The sequence below is a fragment of the Ruditapes philippinarum genome, unplaced genomic scaffold (genome assembly GCF_026571515.1).
Source record: "Ruditapes philippinarum isolate M1 unplaced genomic scaffold, ASM2657151v2 ctg3283_1_1_1_1, whole genome shotgun sequence".
In the NCBI taxonomy this organism is placed as follows: domain Eukaryota; kingdom Metazoa; phylum Mollusca; class Bivalvia; order Venerida; family Veneridae; genus Ruditapes; species Ruditapes philippinarum.
Genome location: NW_026852255.1, coordinates 1 through 21,476, shown reverse-complemented (window position 1 = coordinate 21,476; position 21,476 = coordinate 1). Strand labels below are relative to the sequence as shown.

Genomic DNA, 21,476 nt, shown 5'->3' with positions numbered 1-21,476 from the left:
AAAAAAACAACAAAAAACAACAAACAAACAACCAAACTTTATAGGCCTACATCTCACAATGGAGATTATTCTAAGAAACCGTATGCCGGAATAACGCATGACATGTGCGATTGTTTCGCCGAATCTGTGCAACGTTTGGCCGCTATATTATCCGCATTACAAATGTGTCCAGGAAATTGCTTACTTCGGCTACTGTATTCTAGGATACGTTCGATCGTTAGTAATGAGCAGGGCATCGCATATAAACATTTTGTCACGAATGATATTTTAAAAAATCTGGCATTTTTAAATGACCTTTAAAATACGGGAAACATTATATTATATTAATGCTGCCTTCCCATGAGAATATAAATAATAGAATCAAGCAGTATACAAGGCCACAACAGGCTCAAGCGGTGTCTGCAACATTGAAAAATATCACCGTGTTTGGCAAATCCTCATGTTCTCAAAATTAAGGTTTTCATTATTTTGGCAAAATAGTGCGTCAATCACATCTTTTCGGTCCTTTCCGTCAAACTTCGGATCCATATTAAGTCCGAGGTTATTTTTGATAATAGACGAGATGTTCCGATTGATAGCGCATCTCTGTTTGAAAAGTGCACTTGATATGAACGCAAAGCTCCGACTACTTATTGTTTTTAAAGGATTTTAGACGAAAAAGCTTGAAGATTAACTATTATTACCCAAAGAAAATCTAATTTATTGCGTTTTGCGCTGTAATAGTTAAGCTATTTAATTCTATCATTAAATTGTTACTTAACAGGACTTTCTATTTTTGAGATTTTGATACCATTTAGGTATCATGCCTAAAAGATGAGATATATTCCTAATTAATACATTACAGAGACGGGCCGGAAAGTGATAGTCGGCCCTGAAATGATTAATGTCCTCGGGGGGTGAAGCCCTCAGGTCCATTATCTATTTAGCTGACCGATTATCACCTTCCGGTCCTATACTCTGAGGTGTATATTTCATACAAGATACAAGAAACTTTATTTTAAGTCGGTTAACAAATTACAAGAAACATTAGCTAATAAGCTATTTACCGACAATAACAAAGACATAAAAAGATATTTACTAAAATATAACAGATCTGGAAAGTAAAAACATTTAAAACTAGTAGCAAATATAGGCATGAAATATAAGTAGCCAGATTGAGAAGAACTATACAATAAGATGACAAATTAAAGCAAAGTATATTGACATGTATTAAAGGGACTAACAGTTTCAAAGTAATGAACGACTGTAGTATATAATGAGCTGACAATTTCAGTATTATACATGCAGCAAGGTGAAATAAATAAAAAAAAATATAATTAAAATATAAATTAATTAAAATAGTAACAGTTTACATCTAAAGTTTATACATATTTAAAGGTTTACTAAAAAAATTGACTTACTTAAAAAGTACATGAAAGTTTTTATGATAGAACTTAAACTGCATGAAAAAAAAAAGATAAAGCACATGCAGGGTAAAAAAAACAAAGTTAACTAAACTTCAGTTGCATGCACAGCCTAATGAAAGGGAAAGTAAGAAGCTTTAATTAGAACAAACATATAAGCCAAGACAGCAAAGATACAACTTAAGCATAAAAATACAGGGTTTAAAGGCAAAATAACATACAGCATTTAATCAAAGCATCAAAGCAAACTAAAAAGGGATGCACACTTACAAACGTGCAGTCTTAGCAAAACTAAGCAAATTAACAGACACATAGCAAATTTACAGACACATAGCACATTTACAACTAGGGCCACACCAGACCTTTATCAGGTATTACCATCTCATATGCAAATAGCTGCAATTACACCAAAAAGAATTTAATAACATGCATAAATAATTGCAGAATACTTTATAATGATACATTAATGGGACTTATTTTGTCCAAGATATAGGACTGCCATTATGAAACGTATAATATGAAATACTTTAATCGTCACATATTCGCTGTAACAAAATTTAGAAATATATATATATATGTATTATATCGTAGACCTAATATATAGGTCTTTTCTGTATATCATTTCAGCATTTTTTTTACAAAACGTACTGCAGTACTGTATAGTGTTGTTCTTTAGAACATCTATACTAGGAAAATGAACATTTATACTAGGAAAATGTATCATGTAATAACTTATCTATAGTCATTCAGGAGAAAAAAGACTTCATAGACATAATCATACATGTATATGACTTTGTGTTATGGGAAATTAACCGCGTTAAACGTAGGCGAAATTCGTGCTACAGTTATAGCCCGTGTCGTAATTATCTGCTCCGCATCATTTGACTATCCGCCGTGTGTAGAGTAAGCCGCAAAGTGAGGTGTTAACCGGATAACACACATTTTAATTAGAAAACTGGAAACTTTTTTAAAAATCGTTTTGTAGAATAATATAGTTTTGTGATATTGTTATTTTCATTTGGTGTGAAATATTTATACTCTTCAAGGTGGGTATATTTTTATTTCATTACTATTATTTTAGAAGAAAGAGGAGGTATTTGAAGTCACATGTTAATTGCTAGAATTTCGGATGACAACAAAATTGAAATAATCCGCTAAGTTAATATATGACATGCAGTAGACTTACAATATTTGACAGTCACCCCACATACTGATTTTTTCTTTTTGGTTTATATTAAATTTAATTCCTGATTATTTTTATTAAAGGTAAAGAAGCGCACTACAAAACTATAGAATTTGTCAGTTTATGGTGCCAATAGATCTGTGTCTCTAATAAAATTCATATGTTATTTTAGTCCCGTTTCTTTTATATTTAGAAATAATAATAAAAATGCAAAAAACAAGACCCAATTTCAGAAATAGTTAAAGTAGATAAAAACTCCTCAATTTTTTAATTGGTTTCTCCCTGACTATAGTCGTGACTTACATGTAAAGCTGTTCAACACTCATATCATCCAATCAGGTGCATGCACTGTCATTCTGTCTTGTTGATCATTGTGAAGAATAATTTTTAGCTCGACTATTCGATAAGAATAAGTAGAGCTATTGCAGTCACCTGAGCGTCAGTGTCGGCGTCTGCGTCGTCGTAACCACTTATGTTAAAGTTTTTGTAATAGTTCAAATATTTTCCAAGTCCATTGACATATGGCTTTGAAACTTTGCACACTTGTTCACCATCATGACTCCAACCTGTAGACAGGAGGAGGTAACTCTATCAAGCATTTTGACAGAATTATGCCCCTTTTTCAACTTAGAATTTATGTTAAAGTTTTTGTAATACAGTGGAGCCTTGCTAATCCGAACCCTTCTAATCCGGAATCCTTCCTAATCCGAACGAAGTGTCCCGTCCCGATTTTATTCGTTCTATTTTCAATAGTAAAAAACCTTTCGGATCCGGAACCTGTCTACTCCGAATTCCGGACGATTTTTTCAATTTTTGTTCTTATTTTACTCTAATATTTACCTCTCGGATCCGAACAGGTTTTGCCAAATGTTACACCTTCATTCAAAATAACAAATAATCGCACATCTTGCAGGTGTAAACATACACCAAACTGATGTGTTATTTCGCTTGATTAATGGGTGAAACGTATGATCTGCGAAGGTGTGAAAATTACACTTAGCTTGCCTTAATATCTTCTTTAATTGCTTAATTGATTGTTTTTCGTCACATTCAATAAATATTTTGATACAATGCAATAGAAATATCTTTTAATTCTTTGTAATGGATTCAATGAAAATTAATGGAAACTGTCAGTGAATTCGGATAGTCGCTGAATCGGATAAGAGTTAACAACAATTGACAAATGCTGGTACGAATATTTTATCATGTTTCGGCCTCCTGTTTAACATCGTAGGTTAACTTACCCTTGAGGAAATAGTATTTTTGCTTATTTATTTATTTATAGTTCTTTATCTTTGTATTCATATGTAATAAAATGAACGATAAGACTGCAAAAATAAAATATCTAAATTGCAAATCCCGTTTTCTTTCCTTAAACTATTTTACATATACATGTAACATGAAAAAACATGTAAAAAAAAACCTTCTAATTCGGAAACCTTTCTAATCCGGAAACCTTTCTAATCCGAACTTTTCTTCTAGTCCGGACGAGTTCGGATTAGACAGGTTCCACTGTAGTTCAAATATTTTCAAAGTTCATCGACATATGGCTTTGAAACTTTGCACTCTTGTTCACCATAATGACCCCAACCTGTAGACAGGAGAAGGTAACTCTATCAAGCATTTTGACAGAATTATGCCCCTTTTTCGACTTAGAATTTATGTTAAAGTTTTTGTAATAGTTCAAATATTTTCCAAGTCCATTGACATATGGCTTTGAAACTTTGCACACTTGTTCACCATCATGACCCCAACTTGTAGACAGGAGGAGGTAACTCTATCAAGCATTTTGACAGAATTATGCCCCTTTTACGACTTAGAATTTATGTTAAAGTTTTTGTAATACCTCAAATATTTTCAAAGTTCATTGACATATGGCTTTGAAACTTTGCACACTTGTTCACCATCATTACCCCAACCTGTAAACAGGAGGAGGTAACTGTATCAAGCATTTTATTTTACTATCAAGCACTAAGAATAGTCGAGCGTTGCTGTCCTACCGACAGCTCTTGTTTGTTAAAATGTTTTAAATACATGTTTGTATAAGAGAATACAAACCAACTTGTAACCAACCAATTCTTTTTATGATACATGAAATGACATTTAATTTTTATTTAAAATATGCTTAATCTGTGTGTATATTCTAGGCCGCGCAATTGCAGAATTCATTCATAGATCGTGCACAATTTTTAAACATGATATCAAAACGTGTAAAATTTCCAGTTGGCCTGTTTGTTAACATGAACACTGGAAACTGAATGGAGATAATTCCAACCTAATTTAAATCAATATATATATATATATATATTTTTTTTTTTTTAAGTTTAGCCACTCATAGGCAACTCATGAAGCCATGAATATTTATTTCCATTCAAGAATCGGTTGAATATGTCTGTGTTTCAAATTATTAAGGAAGTGCGGACATATATATGAAAATTTATGTCAGAGAAGAAATACATATTTATTGGCTTTTTAACATTTTTTGGCATAGGCTAGCAGTTATTTGTTGATGAAACCGGTTGATGCTGGTTCAGATTCCTGTAACATTTGTTTGATAACTGCCCAATGTCTGGTGATACTTTAATGACTGAATTAATAAGCTCAGAACAAACAACCACATGGCATTGGAATGAACTCTTTGTGTTTTCCTCCTATTTGTTTCATACGAAATAGAATTGCACTAACAAGTTTTATGCAATTAAGGAAAAATGATTAAATGTTAGAATATGCAAGTTTCAGTTGAATTTCTGGCATGGTTTAATAGAAATATAAATATATTGTCCCATAAAATACAAAAAATACGAGAAATATAATAATATCCCATTTAATACAAGTTATTCCTTTTTTTATGTAATATTAACTAATATTTATTCAAGATTTCAAGTAGGTTGGGATGAGACATTTCTAATTTCTAAGCCTTGCCACCTTTTTATACATAGATTTACTTTTAGATACCCTTAAGAATAACAAAATTGATCTTGTATTTTTAAAGTATAACTTTTAAAAATAAGCCTTTACCTTTCAGAATAAAGCAAAAAGGATTGTTTGCACATGAAGGTGTAGCACTTTAAAGGCTTCAACAAATAATGGACTATTGAAACCCCCCCTTGTTTGTTCCTGTTTGTTGCACTCTTAAAGTTTCTGTACCTTGTGATAAACTAAAATTGAGCCGCGTCATGACAAAACCAACATAATGGGTTTGCGACCAGCATGGATCCAGACCAGCCTGCGCCTCCGCGCATTCTGATCAGGATCCATGCTGTTCGCTATCAGATTCTTTACTTGTTATAGGGTCTGTAAGGGAACAGCATGGATCCTGATCAGACTGCGCGGAGGTGCAGGCTGGTCTGGATCCATGCTGGTCGCAAACACATAATGTTAATTTTGTCGTGACACGGCTCAAATAAATCAGCTATCTTGCTGGGATAGAAGTTTGTGTTTAGCGGATAAATTTCCTGCGATCTTTAAAAGGAAACATTGGACTTTGTCTTATATTTACCCACAGTGGAAAAATCGGTAAATAAATTTTTATACAGTTTCATTTATAATATCTTAAAGACCTGTCAAGTTGCAGAAATGTTGTTATTTTTATTTTTCAAAATCTTTTAACTTTTTGTGTCCTGTTACAGTTAACAAAAAGTTCCTAGTTGGCCAATAACCTGAACCATTTGTTGCTTCTGTTGCCATTTGGTAATTTAAAAACAGTAATTGAGTATTTTGTAAGGCAGTCAAAATACTGCTTTGTTTTAATTTTTACATTTTGCTGTGTTTATGAGAAATGTTGTTACATTCAGCGCTACTCTCTCCAGGTGATTAGCATCTAACACGTTCTAAAACCATTATTTAAATGTTATAAAACTCCTGTTTGATCTCTCTAAAGAAGGATTTTTTTTTTATTTGTTTCTGACTCTGAAGCATGATGTGCCTTTAACTAAGTAAATCAAGTAAATGTAAGAATGATATATTTCATAGAAGTGAAACAGAAATTTCTGCGAAACAACAGTCTGAGATCCAAATCAAATCCCTTCTGTAAGACAGTAACAAAGTTTGGGTATTAATCAGAATTCTGATTCAGTAGAAATGAATATAATAAAATACTATATAAAATTAATTAATAATTTATTGCAGTTTAAGACAGTCAATAAATTTTATGTATTAGTTGGAAAATAAACGAAACAACAAATATAATTTAATTTATATTGATATTTTATCAGTTTGGAGCCACATTCATTAATTATAAGGATTCCACTTTGGGTTTCTTTTTAACTGGAGATTATTTTTTTCTGATTTATGTTCCATCTGATATAGTATTAGGTCTGGACCAATAATTATTTTATTAATTTGAGATGTCATTTTTGTTTTCGTTTTACATGTACAACAAAGAGCATTTTCTAAGTTAAAAGCATTTTAATCAAATTTTTTTTAGCCCACAGCCTACATGAATATGGTAAATACTTGATTTCTTTTTCTTCCCCCACCTCCTCTCTCCCCCAAGTATGAAATACAAGATGTAAATTTAGTTTTACTTTACTTTTCAAAATGATGTTATAAAAAGTAATTTCATGCCAACTTCATGCCAGTACTGAGGTTTTTTTAAAAAAAAGAAAAAACACAATTAAAAAACACCCATTTTATAAAATCTACGCCAACATTTTGTAAAATTGCAATCTCTATGTGAAATAGATTTAAACTATTTTATGTGGGACTATCTCTGAATAGGTTTAAGATAGTATGCTTCTGATATGATGTTAAAAGTTTATTCTTCTCCTTTTAAATTTTTCAATTATTCAGTTATACAGTTGACTCAAAAGGTGTGAAGGTCTCTTTTTTATCAGCTATGTTTATCTGTTATTCTTTACTGATAATTTACAAGTAGCTGAAGTCTGTATTGGTTTTAGTGTAATTAAGGTCCATTGACCTGAAGTTGTTTGCCCATAGGGTGGCAACTTATCTAGCCTCCCCCTTGTTGCTTATATAGACAAATTAATATTCGTAAATGGTTGAGAAATTTGTCCGAAATTTGAAGTTTACATTCATGACGAAGAAAAGAGATCCGCTTCAGGTGACAGTGATTTTAAATGAATCATGATCTCAAATTATCTTCTTTTTTAAAAAAATATTTTGTAGGGTTTTCAGACTTTGACTGCTTATATTGTAGTCCAACTAATTGCACTATGAGATGAGATATTATGCTATTTTGCATTATATGTAATATCTCCCCTCTACAAAGTGAGATTTCTGATATATTTATTAGTGCCCTTATTAATTATATGTATTAACAGTCATCTTTATCCTATAATGACATTTATGTAGAAATACAAATGTACAGTAAAATCCCCCATCCTCCCACCTAAATATAACTCAATCATGGTGGAATGGTTAACACGTGTCAGACTAGTAATCTGACGATACCTATCTACGTAGGTTCAAACCCAATCACTGGCAAGCCATTGTTTCCTTGAGCAAGAAACTATAAACTTAATTGTACTGGTTGGTTCCTGGGACAGATTTGAGAGTATGTCTATAGCTTATTATATAGATTCCAATTCAGTCATACTAGTAAAAAAATTCTGTATATTAAACTGAAATAACAAAACAACAAGAAAGAACAACAGCAAATCATTTTGTGACAAATTTTGTCTTGTTAAGTTTTAAAAGAACGTCACTTAGGACCATAAGTTTGAATTTCCTACAACATTGTACATAGATCAGCTGGGGCACTTAAAATAGAAAAATATGCAAAAAATAATTCAGAAATATACTCGGATTAAATTGTAATAACGTATTACACAAAACAAAAATTAAAACGGGAAAAAGATACATGTAGGCTTTTGACCGCATTCTCTTCAGGTCAAAATATATAGGCCAACTACAGGTCGACAGACTGAAGAAACAACATTAAAAAAAAATAGAAAGAAAAAACCCTACTATAATTATGTATAATGCTCGGTATATTTAATACAGGCAGACAAATTTGACAGTTGTTTTTCTTGTTGACCTTAATTTAAAGCATGTTTTATCTCAATATATGTTTTGACGTTTTCGGAGGTAATTTACCAAGAAAGTTTAAAGCTGAAGTCGGCAAGATAAATATAATTATAGCTTGTCTGTGTACAATCTAACTCTCATTCATTTTAAAATATTATATAAAAAAAAAAATTTACATAAAATAATAAACAGTAAAACACTTGAATGGGAACTGAACTAGGAGCTTGTAAGCCTCGTATATGTTTCATGTGTTCAAGCAATAAGGGTTCTAAAACCCTTGAATTAATATTTACTGAAAGTACATTATCCAGTCATTCATTTATTTCTTCAAAAAGTGATGGTACATTTTCAAAGGGATCCTATCGTTGGAATACTTTGTTTATTCCTGTAAAGTTATATAGCCATTGTTTTAGAAAAGTTGAGTTTGAAGCAGACATGTCTAGAACAATAAATGTAAAATGTTAATATCAAGACATCCAATGAAAATCAACATTGTATGAAATACACAGTATCAGATCACTTCTTAGAATTAAAGAGTTAACTTGGAAAACACAAGTCTCTCAGAATACATAGGGGACTTCAGTTTCAAGTGTACTTAGGGAACTTAAACAGTTTCATTTGTACATACTTAGGGAACTTCAGTTTCAACAGTTTATGGCTTTTTAGTATTAAGAGTTCTAAGATAACTTCAGTATTAAGAATACTGAGGCAATTTCAGTATTAAAAATACTTAGAAAACTTTAGTTTCAAGAGTACTGAGTGAAATATCGGTTTTAAAAATACCAAGGGAACTGTAGTTCTGATAATACTAAGGGAAAATGAGTTCTTAGAATACTATTAGGGTATTGCAGTTTTGAGAGTTCAAAGGGAAGTCAAGTTTTTAAAGTACTTAAAGGGTACATCAATTTTGAGAATACTGTCTTAGTTATTTCTGTTTTGAGAATACTAACAGAACTTTAGTTTTTAGAATACTAAGGAAAAATTAGTTCCAAGAACATTTTGATGTATAAACATTAAAGTAAGATGATGGTAATTGTATATAATAAATTAAAAAAAAAAAGGGTTTGATTGGAAGGGAAGGATACTTTTGATATTTGGTTGTTGGCAATCTATTTTGGTGATATATTGCGGGGGAAAAAAGAAGAAAAATAAAATACCAATATGTATGCTAAATTTGTTAGGAATTTCCATTTTTTTAATATTCAATTTTCTATCTATTAGTAGAAGTTAAACACATCATAAGTTAAGCATTTGTTTCTAATAAAATAGATAAAGAGGTAATTTATGTCAATATTAATGTAAATTATGGTTGCAAATTGATGAAAATGAGTTTTGTGAATGGAACTTTGATGCAGTTAGTTTAAATTGATGAATTATTATAATAAATTTGTTGGCATTTCATATGCTTGATGTATGAAATGATTGGACAGAGAGGAATTTGCCACACTTGGGGGAGGTGGTGGGGGGGGGGGAGATTTACATTGTTTTGGCTTAACCTTTGCTCTTTATAATGTATAATACATAAATGAACTTTTGAATTGACATTATTTGCTGGTGAAAGTCACTTCAACAAATACCAAGAATATAATCATGTAGATAATTATGAGGCTGATTTTGCCAAAAAAAAAATTTCCTCATGTATGACATAAACATGCGTGATGCAGTTATGTCATGCACAGCGAGTCATAGTAAAATGAATGCTGCAAACTTTAGAAAAAAGAAATTGTACTTTTGAATCATTATACTGTATAAGTGGTTTATTTAGCGACACGGAAATATTGGCAAATTGACGCAAATCAAAATTTCCTCTACCGTCAGTTACAAACTGTTTCATTAAATTCTACCCATGTACAATTCGCTAGTATTTCCTCATGCGAAAAATATTCCCCAAAAAGTGATAAATGGTTTTGTCCAGATTAAGAGTTGGATGAGTCCATTTAACAACTTCAGTGTGGTTAAGCGTGGAAGACATAAAGTAATATATTGTGTATCAGACTACAGTATGGATTTTGTTACAAGTCTCCGTGGAATCGTAGAACTACTTTCTGTGCTCGGTGAGAAAAAATTAGTTCTTATATTGTGTTATTACGTCTTACCAGTTGAGGATAATGTTTATGTGTATTTAATGAATTCCTTGTGATAAAAGGTTAGTAAATACGTCAATAAAATGTTGATGTTTTTTGTTGCATTATATATATACGTAATATATGTATATATTGTATTGTTTATATAATTATGTTTATAACAGAGCATTTTTTTTTTTTTTTTTTTCTTATTTATGAACAATATTTGACAGAATTTTTAACCAGGTTTTCCGAAGGAAAAAACTGGTTATTAGATTGAGGTATGTCGGCGGGCGGGCGGACGGGCGGACGGGCGGGCGGGCGTAAAACAATTTCTTCTGTGCGCAACTCCTCCTACATTTCTCAACGGATTTTGACCAAACTTTCACAGAAGCTTTGTCATCAAGTGCCCTGGCGCATATTGTCGGGGTTTTGCGATTAGATAATATTTGACCTAATTATGGCCCTTTGTTTTTTTTCCTTATATAAAATATATAGTGAACAATTTCTTCTGTGCGCAACTCCTCCTACATTTCTCAACGGATTTTGACCAAACTTTCACAGAAGCTTTGTCATCAAGTGCCCTGACACATATCGCCAGGGTTTTGCAATTGGTGTATATTTGACCTAATTATGGCCCTTTGTTTTTTTTCCTTATACAGAATATATAGTGAACAATTTCTTCTGTGCGCAACTCCTCCTACATTTCTCAACGGATTTTGACCAAACTTTCTCAGAAGCTTTGTCATCAAATGCCCTGACACATATTGCCAGGGTTTTGCAATTGGTATATATTTGACCTAATTATGGCCCTTTGTTTTTTTTCCTTATATAGAATATATAGTGAACAATTTCTTCTGTGCGCAACTCACCGATTTTGACCAAACTTTCTTAGAAGCTTTGTTATCAAGTGCCTGGCACATATTGTCGGGGTTTTGTGATTGGATAATATTTGACCGAATTATGGCCCTTTGTATATTTTTTCCTTATACAGAATATATAGTGAACAATTTCTTCTGTGCGCAACTCCTCCTACATTTCTCAACGGATTTTGACCAAACTTTCTTAGAAGCTTTGTTATCAAGTGCCTGGCACATATTGTCGGGGTTTTGTGATTGGATAATATTTGACCGAATTATGGCCCTTTGTATATTTTTTCCTTATACAGAATATATAGTGAACAATTTCTACAGTGCGCAACTTCAAAAATTAAGCAAAAATAAAGTACTGTTTACCTTTCTAAAACATTTGGGGGGAAAAGGCGAATAGACAAAATAAAATTTCTCAATCATTTTTGTTTGAGGAATATTAAAAAAGCCATAATTCCTCCTAAAAATTCAATTAAAAACAAATGCCCCTTCATGACAAAGCTTCTGTGAAATATTTTGCTGAAAACCTGGTTGCATCGCATTGCGATGTTCCTTGTTTTTTATATATATTAATATTTAAATATACTGTTAAAAAGAGTGTCTTTTTAAAATAGAAATCTCATGCTGATTTAATTATAATGAAAATTATATACCATGAATTCACTTAATTTCGTGGACATGAAATTTCGTGGTTTGTCACAAAGAAATTTTCATTGGTATTTAAATTTGTGGACTGTTTTTTTTCCAAAAGGTAAAATGTCAATAATGTGATGGAAAAAAAAACTTACAGCAGACATAATAAAATTTCAGTTTTTATCAGAAGTTGAAACAGATTGGTTTTTTTGCACTGCTGTTTGGAATTCATTTTTTGAACATTAAAAAAAGGCCCTTTTTTGGGGGGGGGGAATTTTTTGGGACCTTATTTTAGTCCCTATTTGATGATTTGATGTTTTTTGTATTCATCATTACAGATAATTTAGTATGTGTTAAACATCATCTCCCCGTGATTTTTTTGTATAAAGTTATTTATCATAACCTCTGGCTGAACTTTTTTTTATGTATCAGGGACTATTTTTTTGTCATGATTATTAGGAAAAATTTGTTTTTGTACAAGAAAAAAAAATCAAATAAAAAAGATGTTCATCCAGATGGCTGTTGAATATGTGATACATTGCCAGTACAAAAAAAAAAGAAAGAAAAAGATGAGTTTTTTTCATACCACACAAAAAGGAAGAAATGTTTTCCCACGTTAAAGTGGATTGGTCTACATTTTCCACGAGTTTTTCAAATGTTGATAAAAACAACAGAAATGCATTGTTGGATATTATTATAGAATGTCATTTGAAAAAAGGGATGCTAATAAGTGATTTAGAATTAACATTTATACAATACATGATGAATAATAATAATATTTTGTTCCAATTATCTTTTTTTGTGTGGAAAAATTGTTACTGACAAGAACCTGGACTGGGGGCATTTGTGTTTAACAAACAGGTTCTTGTTTTTATCCTACATTTATCCTATGTATTTCTTTCTTTGCGTCAACAATTTTAACAACATGTAAACTCCACTAAAAACGATATTGCTTATAACGATATACCGCTTGTTTTCAAATTGGTTGCTTCTAGGATATAACAATTTCTGGAGATATATTACAATATAGATTCCACAGTCCCCTCTTTAGCGAAGTTTACAATAAAAAAAAATTTCATTCTTAATAGATATTGCATCCTTTTTTTTCTTACTGATATTTGTAACACTTGGGCTTTTTTGTTTGCTTGATATTCTCGAATGTTTTCATTTAATGAAAATTTTATTATACAATCTTTATGGAGTAATTTATTTATTTATTATTATGTATATATAGTCTAGGGGGGAATAGACTGGTTTTATAGTTTATATCACCTTCAGCTGATCAAGTAGACTGTCTCTCTATCGCACTCATAATTTCCCCCTCTTTGATTTATGGGAAATAAAATTGCTGTTTTCCATGGAATAAAACAGAACAAAACCATTCTACTGCGGATTTAATGCCCTATAAACAATCTTTAATCGAATTCTGAAGCCATTTTTGATACTGTTTGTGTGTATGAACCTTTAATTATAAGAAAATTTATAGAGAAATGATTTTTTTTGTGGATGAAAAACAAGGTATTACATCATTTTAGCTCCATTTTTTTTGATGAGCTACATATAGCTTCAGCGTTGGTTAGCATTTCTGGTATACGTTTAATGTTAGGGTATACTTTTGGTTTAGTTTTTTTGGTTAGATTATAAAACATTAAAGGTAGGAACACTATTATATTGAAACTTAATATATGTATGCATGCACATTGATAAGTTCTACCTGTCACACCCATTATTAGGTCACTGGGTCAAAGTTCAAGGTCAATGGAACCTGTAATAGGTAATAAGTTAACGTTCTTTTTTTTTTCCAGAAAGTATCAACTGAAGGTATTTAAAATGGAATACTTGTTCATCAGCAAAATTAACATTATAACTATCCTAAAAGCAGATTAAATCCTTAAAATTACATTTTGCAAATTTTGCAAAATTACATTTTACTTTTTGAGATTAACCTTTTTGTCAAGGTCAATAAATGTTTTTATACAGCTAACCTTTTTATCAATTTTAAAGTTAATTTTGAAATATTTGTTATTATCAGGGGGAGATAATTCAACAGATGTAATTTGCAGAATTATGCCTTTTTAAGTTTCTTCTTCCCTAATTCCCTAAGCAGCATTGAGAAAAGTATAAAATGCTGGTATTTTGACAGCTATTGTTTGAATTTTTTTATGGGAGAAGTGTAAGTGAAGGGCCTGATGTGAAGTGGGTAATTTTTTAAAGTAAGGCAGAAAAGCAGATGAAAGAAATTACCTAAAGTAGAGGACCTGGTGGTCCGTAATTGGTCGCAGGGCATTTTACCCCAGTCTATCCTGGAGATATCAGGGCATTTTACCCCAGTCTATCCTGGAGATATCAGGGCATTTTACCCCAGTCTATCCTGGAGATATGATGAGATCCGTGGTAATTTAGTTGCCTCGCAGCTTTCCCACTTGTCATTAAAAAACTGTTAATTTCTTGATTTTTTACCTCTTCTGCAGTGAGGAAGAGATATATTAACAGAACTGATAAAACTGGGATTAATGAAAACTATGGTGGCTGATTTGGTACATTGCGTGTTGCGTTGTCGACAACAACAATGCAACCTATATTGTTCTTGCTAGCGACACCACAACAAAGAGCCAAATGGCGCGTTGTCGTTTTGTCGTCTTGTCTCTAGCAAAGCATGCCAAACAGCACGTTGTTTCGCGGTGCATTGTTGCGATGTCGCCCTGTTGCTTGGCTTGTAAGACAAGCTGTTGTTATAAAATGGGCACATTTCGTAGCAGTGATGACAAAAAACAGTCAGTAAAATATCTTGTAAAAGACATTTATAAACAGGACACAACATATTTGTATGAACACAACATGCATTTTACTAAAATCAATTAAACAGGTATGAGACTGAATTATATACAAGAAATGAGGGCTATTTATCAATATATTATTGTATTGTTGTGTTGCCGATATTTGTCATCAGCTATTGATGAATCAATGACAACTCTAAAGCTTTATGGAAATAACTTTATAATTAATGCAGCCATTACTATTTTGAGATAGTGACTTCAATTACAAAATCACAGAAGCCTGAAGAGGTGACCATTCTTCTAAAAAAAGATAAAAAAAAAATCATTATTTAATTGACTGTTACGCTGCCCTTGTGTTGATTTTTATAGTGAAGCTCATATCATAGTATAAGAATATCATGTAGGGGGTTGCTATAAATCATACAAACATGAATAAAGAGTTTAATTAATCATTGATTGAGTGATTTGATTGATTGATTGATTTGTTTTGATTTGATTTGATTGATTGATTTGAGTGCTTGATTGATTGGTTGATTAATCTATTCATTCATTCATTCATTCGTTTGTTTGTTCATTCTTTCATTCATTCATCAATCATTCAATTTTTCATTCATTCACTATGAATTATTGCTTGAAAGGCCCAGACACATTGCACTCTCACATTTTAATCATTTAATTGTATAAAAAACTATATATAAATTATGGACCTACTTGTAGTGCATTAATACAGTAGTGCCATAACTGGTGTTAGATTAAGGGAAATATTACACTTCCATTCTCCTTAATGCTATAGAGTATAAAAACCCATAAATATTCGCAAAATGATTAATGACTGTTCAATAAAAGCATTTTCATTATAGACCAGCATAGCTTGTGTACTGGTTGTTGTTATCCCCAAGTCTAGGATATAGACTTTACAATATAGAATGTACAATGTAGTAGAATGTAGAAAAATAGAATATTGAAGAATACGCTGGTAGTAGAATATAATAGAATGTTTTAGAATACAGTAAAATGTAGAAAATAGAAGAATATACGCGTATAAGAATATAAAAGAATAATAGAATTATGAATACAGTAGAATGTAGAAAATAGAATATCGTGCAACATAGTAGAACATAATATGATGTAGAGTATGGAAGAATTAATAGTATAATGTAGAATAAAGTAGAATGTAGAATAAAGTAGAATGTAAAATGAAGTAAAATGTAGAATAAAGTAGAAGATAGAATAAAAGAATAATGTAGAATATAGAATTTAAAATAGAATAGAATATATAATTTAGAATGAAGTAGAATATAAAAGGAAGAATAAAGTAGAATTTAGAGTGTAGAATAAAGTAGAATATATAATTTAGAATAAAGTAGAATAAAGTAGAATATAAAAGGAAGAATAAAGTAGAATATAAAATGTGCAAGACATACATGTACCTGCTCAAGGTCATTCAAAAGTGGAGCATTCTACTTTTTCATGTGTATGCCATGTTTTGGCTTTTGTCATATAAAATTGTTATAATGCAGATTTTTAATATGATGTTTATGTTGTGTTTTCAGATGTGATGCGCTTCTTTAAAGCTGTCAGTCGGTGCTGCCGACTTCAAACAGATGACCGCAATTCCTCGGACAGGAATCTTAGTTTGATGATGTATTTGATCTGACAAAATATACATGTACATAACTAAATAGGTAAGTAAACTTCATAATCTTTATTTAAACCAATATATATGTATTTAATCTGATTTCAAAGCAATATGTCAACTGTATATCAATAAAGCCCCTCCTCCCCCTCTCCTCCCCTCCCACAAAAAAAAAGAATAAAAAAAAAAGAAAAAGGATAACAAAAAACCCTTGGCATGTTCCAGTCATTATTTATATGGGGAGGAAAACCATAGACACAAATTGGATATAATACAATATCTGGCAGCTATTATCACTAGGGGAGAGAAAATAACAGAAAATACGTAGACACAAAACTTCTCTTATGGCATCAATCATTATCTTGTTAATATAGGAATGGATATGTCTCATCATTTCCCAACTTGTCAATATCTGAGCCGCGTCACGACAAAACCAACATAATGCGTTTGCGACCAGCATGGATCCAGACCAGCCTGCGCATCCGCGCAGTCTGATCAGGATCCATGCTGTTCGCTTACAAACCCTATTACAAGTTGAGAAACTGATAGCGAACAGCATGGATCCTGATCAGACTGCGCGGATGCGCAGGCTGGTCTGGATCCATGCTGGTCGCAAACGCATTATGTTGGTTTTGTCATGACGCGGCTCATATGTCTCATCATTTCCCAACTTGTCAATATCTATTTTCCTCTTTCTCTTTTTAATGTCTAGGAAGTGGATCAAAACAAAATTGATCCTCAGCCCAGACAGTATTAGGACTGCTTCTCTATCTTGGCAAATCACTGGCTTAGAAAGTATTGACTGGTTCCTTAATTTTTGTACAGAAATAACATGACTTGCCAAAAAAGGGTGGTTCCTCATACAGAACTACGATAATTTTGCCAGACAGTCTAGTTACCTGAACAGATTTAATTAGAGTACTTCCCCCAAAAATGGTTGTTTTTCATACTGAATTTACAGATCATTTGCACATACAAACTGGTTCCATGTTTTACTGGAGTAAACAGGTCATTTCTTAATGCAGAACTAACAGATTACTTGCCCAAACATCTGGTTGCCTGTAGAAATCACAGAATCACTGGCACAGACAGGGTACGTGGTTATATATTAACAGATCACTGGCACAGGATGGTTCCCCTGTACAGAAATAACAGATGACTCGCTCAGACAGGCTGGTTTCCCAATACAGAACTTACAGATCACTTGCTTAGACAAGCTGATTCCCTTTGCAAAATTTACAGAACTTACACTCTACCACTAGCTCAGACAGAGCTTTTATATCACAGCGACAAATAAGCTGGTTCCCTACACAGAATCTGAACTAACAGAACTGCTTACACAGGCTGGTTTCTCAATACAAAGCTTACACCAATACAGAACTAACAGATCACTAGCTCAGCTATGCTGGTTTCCTGTACAGAAGTAACTGATCACTAGCTCAGACATGCTGGTTTCCTGTACAGAACTAACATATCACTAGCTCAGACATGCTGGTTTCCTGTACAGAACTAACCGATCATTAGCTCAGACATGCTGGTTTCCTTGTACAGAACTAACAGATCACTAGCTGAGACTTGCTGGTTTCCTGTACAAAACTAACAGATAATTAGCTCAGACATGCTGGTTTCCTGTACAGAACTAACATATCACTAGCTCAGACATGCTGGTTTCCTGTACAGAACTAACCGATCATTAGCTCAGACATGCTGGTTTCCTGTACAGAACTAACAGATCACTAGCTCAGACATGCTGCTTTCCTGTACAAAACTAACAGATAATTAGCTCAGACATGCTGGTTTCCTGTACAGAACTAACCGATCATTAGCTCAGACATGCTGGTTTCCTGTACAAAACTAACATATCACTAGCTCAGACATGCTGGTTTCCTGTACAGAACTAACCGATCATTAGCTCAGACATGCTGGTTTCCTGTACAGAACTAACAGATAATTAGCTCAGACATGCTGGTTTCCTGTACAGAACTAACAGATCACTAGCTCAGACAAGCTGGTTTCCCAATACAGAACTAACAGATCACTAGCTCAGACATGCTGGTTTCCTGTACAGAACTAACAAATCATTAGCTCAGACATGCTGGTTTCCTGTACAGAACTAACAGATCACTAGCTCAGACATGCTGGTTTTCTGTACAAAACTAACAGATAATTAGCTCAGACATGCTGGTTTCCTGTACAGAACTAACAGATCACTAGCTCAGACAAGCTGGTTTCCCAATACAGAACTAACAGATTACTAGCTCAGACAAGCTGGTTTCCCAATACAGAACTAACAGATTTCTAGCTCAGACATGCTGGTTATCTCTTCAGAACTAACAGTTTACTAGCTCAGACATGCTGCTTTCCTGTACAGAACTAACAGATCACTAGCTCAGACAAGCTGGTTTCCCAATACAGAACTAACAGATCACTAGCTCAGACAAGCTGGTTTCCCAATACAGAACTAACAGATCACTAGCTCAGACAAGCTGGTTTCCTGTACAGAACTAACAGATAACTAGCTCAGACAAGCTGGTTTCCCAATACAGAACTAACAGATCACTAGCTCAGACATGTTGGTTTCCTGTACAGAACTAACAGATCACTAGCTCAGACATGCTGGTTTTCTGTACAAAACTAACAGATAATTAGCTCAGACATGCTGGTTTCCTGTACAGAACTAACAGATCACTAGCTCAGACAAGCTGGTTTCCCAATACAGAACTAACAGATTACTAGCTCAGACATGCTGGTTTTCTCTTCTGAACTAACAGTTTACTAGCTCAGACATGCTGGTTTCCTGTACAGAACTAACAGATCACTAGCTCAGACAAGCTGGTTTCCCAAATACAGAACTTACAAATCACTAGCTCAGACAAGCTGGTTTCCCAATACAGAACTAACAGATCACTAGCTCAGACAAGCTGGTTTCCCAATACAGAACTAACAGATCACTAGCTCAGACATGCTGGTTTCCTGTACAGAACTAACAGATCATTAGCTCAGACATGCTGGTTTCCTGTACAGAACTAACAGATCATTAGCTCAGACATGCTGGTTTCTGTACAGAACTAACAGATCACTAGCTCAGACATGCTGGTTTCTCAATACAGAACTAACAGATTACTAGCTCAGACATGCTGGTTTCTCAATACAGAACTAACAGATTACTAGCTCAGACATGCTGGTTTCCCAATACAGAACTAACAGATTACTAGCTCAGACATGCTGGTTTGTCAATACAGAACTAACAGATCACTAGCTCAGACAGACTGGTTTCCCAATACAGAACTTACAGATTACTAGCTCAGACAGGCTGGTTTCTCAATACAAAACTAACAGATCACTAGCTCAAACATGCTGGTTTCCCAATACAGAACTAACAGATTACTAGCTCAGACATGCTGGTTTGTCAATACAGAACTAACAGATTACTAGCTCAGACATGCTGGTTTGTCAATACAGAACTAACAGATAACTAGACTGCAGACATGCTGGGTTTGTCAATACAGAACTAACAGATTACTAGCTCAGACATGCTGGTTTGTCAATACAGAACTAACAGATTACTAGCTCAGACATGCTGGTTTGTCAATACAGAACTAACAGATAACTAGCTCAGACATGCTGGTTTGTCAATACAGAACTAACAGATTACTAGCTCAGACATGCTGGTTTGTCAATACAGAACTAACAGATAACTAGCTCAGACATGCTGGTTTGTCAATACAGAACTAACAGATCACTAGCTCAAACATGCTGGTTTCCCAATACAGAACTAACAGATCATTAGCTCAGACAAGCTGGTTTCCCAATACAGAACTAACAGATTACTAGCTCAGACAGGCTGGTTTCTCAATACAGAACTAACACATCACTAGCTCAGACATGCTGGTTTCCCAATACAGAACTAACAGATAACTAGCTCAGACATGCTGGGTTCCTGTACAGAACTAACAGATCATCAGGTCAGACATGCTGGTTTCCTGTACAGAACTAACAGATAACTAGCTCAGACATGCTGGTTCCTGTACAGAACTGACAGATCACTAGGTCAGACATGCTGGTTTCCTTTACAGAACTAACAGATTACTAGCTCAGACAGGCTGGTTCTTGGGGATATTCTCTGGTAGTTTGAGACCAAAATGCTGTTCTTGTGACAACATTCACATATTACTGGACCAATCAGATGCCTTGTTCTTTCAACTCTTCAATATTCCTTGGCTTAGAGAAAGAACTACTGGCAAGTTTGCCTGGCTGTTAAGCAAGATGGTTAACGAAAACATTGTGGTACAACAATTTGTTAAGTTTTGCCAGGAAGTGTCAGGCCCTGGTCTAGACTATATTATTATACTTCAATCCTGGCTTGATATTACTACCAATACAGATAATACTGTCTGGCTTTCTGGGGGGGGGGTAATAATTGTTTATCCATTACCCAGACATGAATTTCTAAATATTTACCTTATTTAGGAAAGAAACTTGGTAATTTCTCAACTCATTTGAAGTCCTGATTAGAAATGAGTCACAGATATACAACTTGCAGTTTTTTACATCCTCTTTGTTGTAAAGACTGAAATTTATGTGCAGATAAGTGAAAAGAAATGTTTCTTATGTTTTGTTACACACACTTGGTAAAAGGTTAGCTTAAAAAACTGAATGAAAATATATACATGTACCTAAAGTCAAACATTCAGTCTTAATCACACCAAAATATAAGGCAAGGCCCTGTTCTCACTTCAAGTCTAAATGACTGTTTAAAGGGACTCCACTGAGGTTTAAAAGCCTAAAAACATGGTTTAAAAGCTTAAAAACATAACATATGAATTTCTTACATAAATGAGGTGGGGCACTTTAAACAGAAATGTATGGAAGATAGTTAAGAAATTTTTATGCTTTAATTTTTAAGTGATTTGAACGCTTTTCA

General features: G+C 33.2%; 1 long non-coding RNA gene across 2 annotated transcripts; it reads left to right on the top strand.

Moving 5' to 3' along the window:
• The first annotated feature begins 2,214 nt into the window (after positions 1–2,214).
• On the top strand, positions 2,215–16,605 carry LOC132754283 (uncharacterized). Of its 2 annotated transcripts, none has more exons than XR_009629059.1 (2): positions 2,215–2,449; positions 16,470–16,605. It is a non-coding gene; the product is annotated as an uncharacterized LOC132754283 (long non-coding RNA). The 2 variants fall into 2 exon arrangements; XR_009629062.1 differs by lacking the exon at positions 2,215–2,449 and adding an exon at positions 10,557–10,720.
• The last annotated feature ends 4,871 nt before the right edge of the window (positions 16,606–21,476 follow it).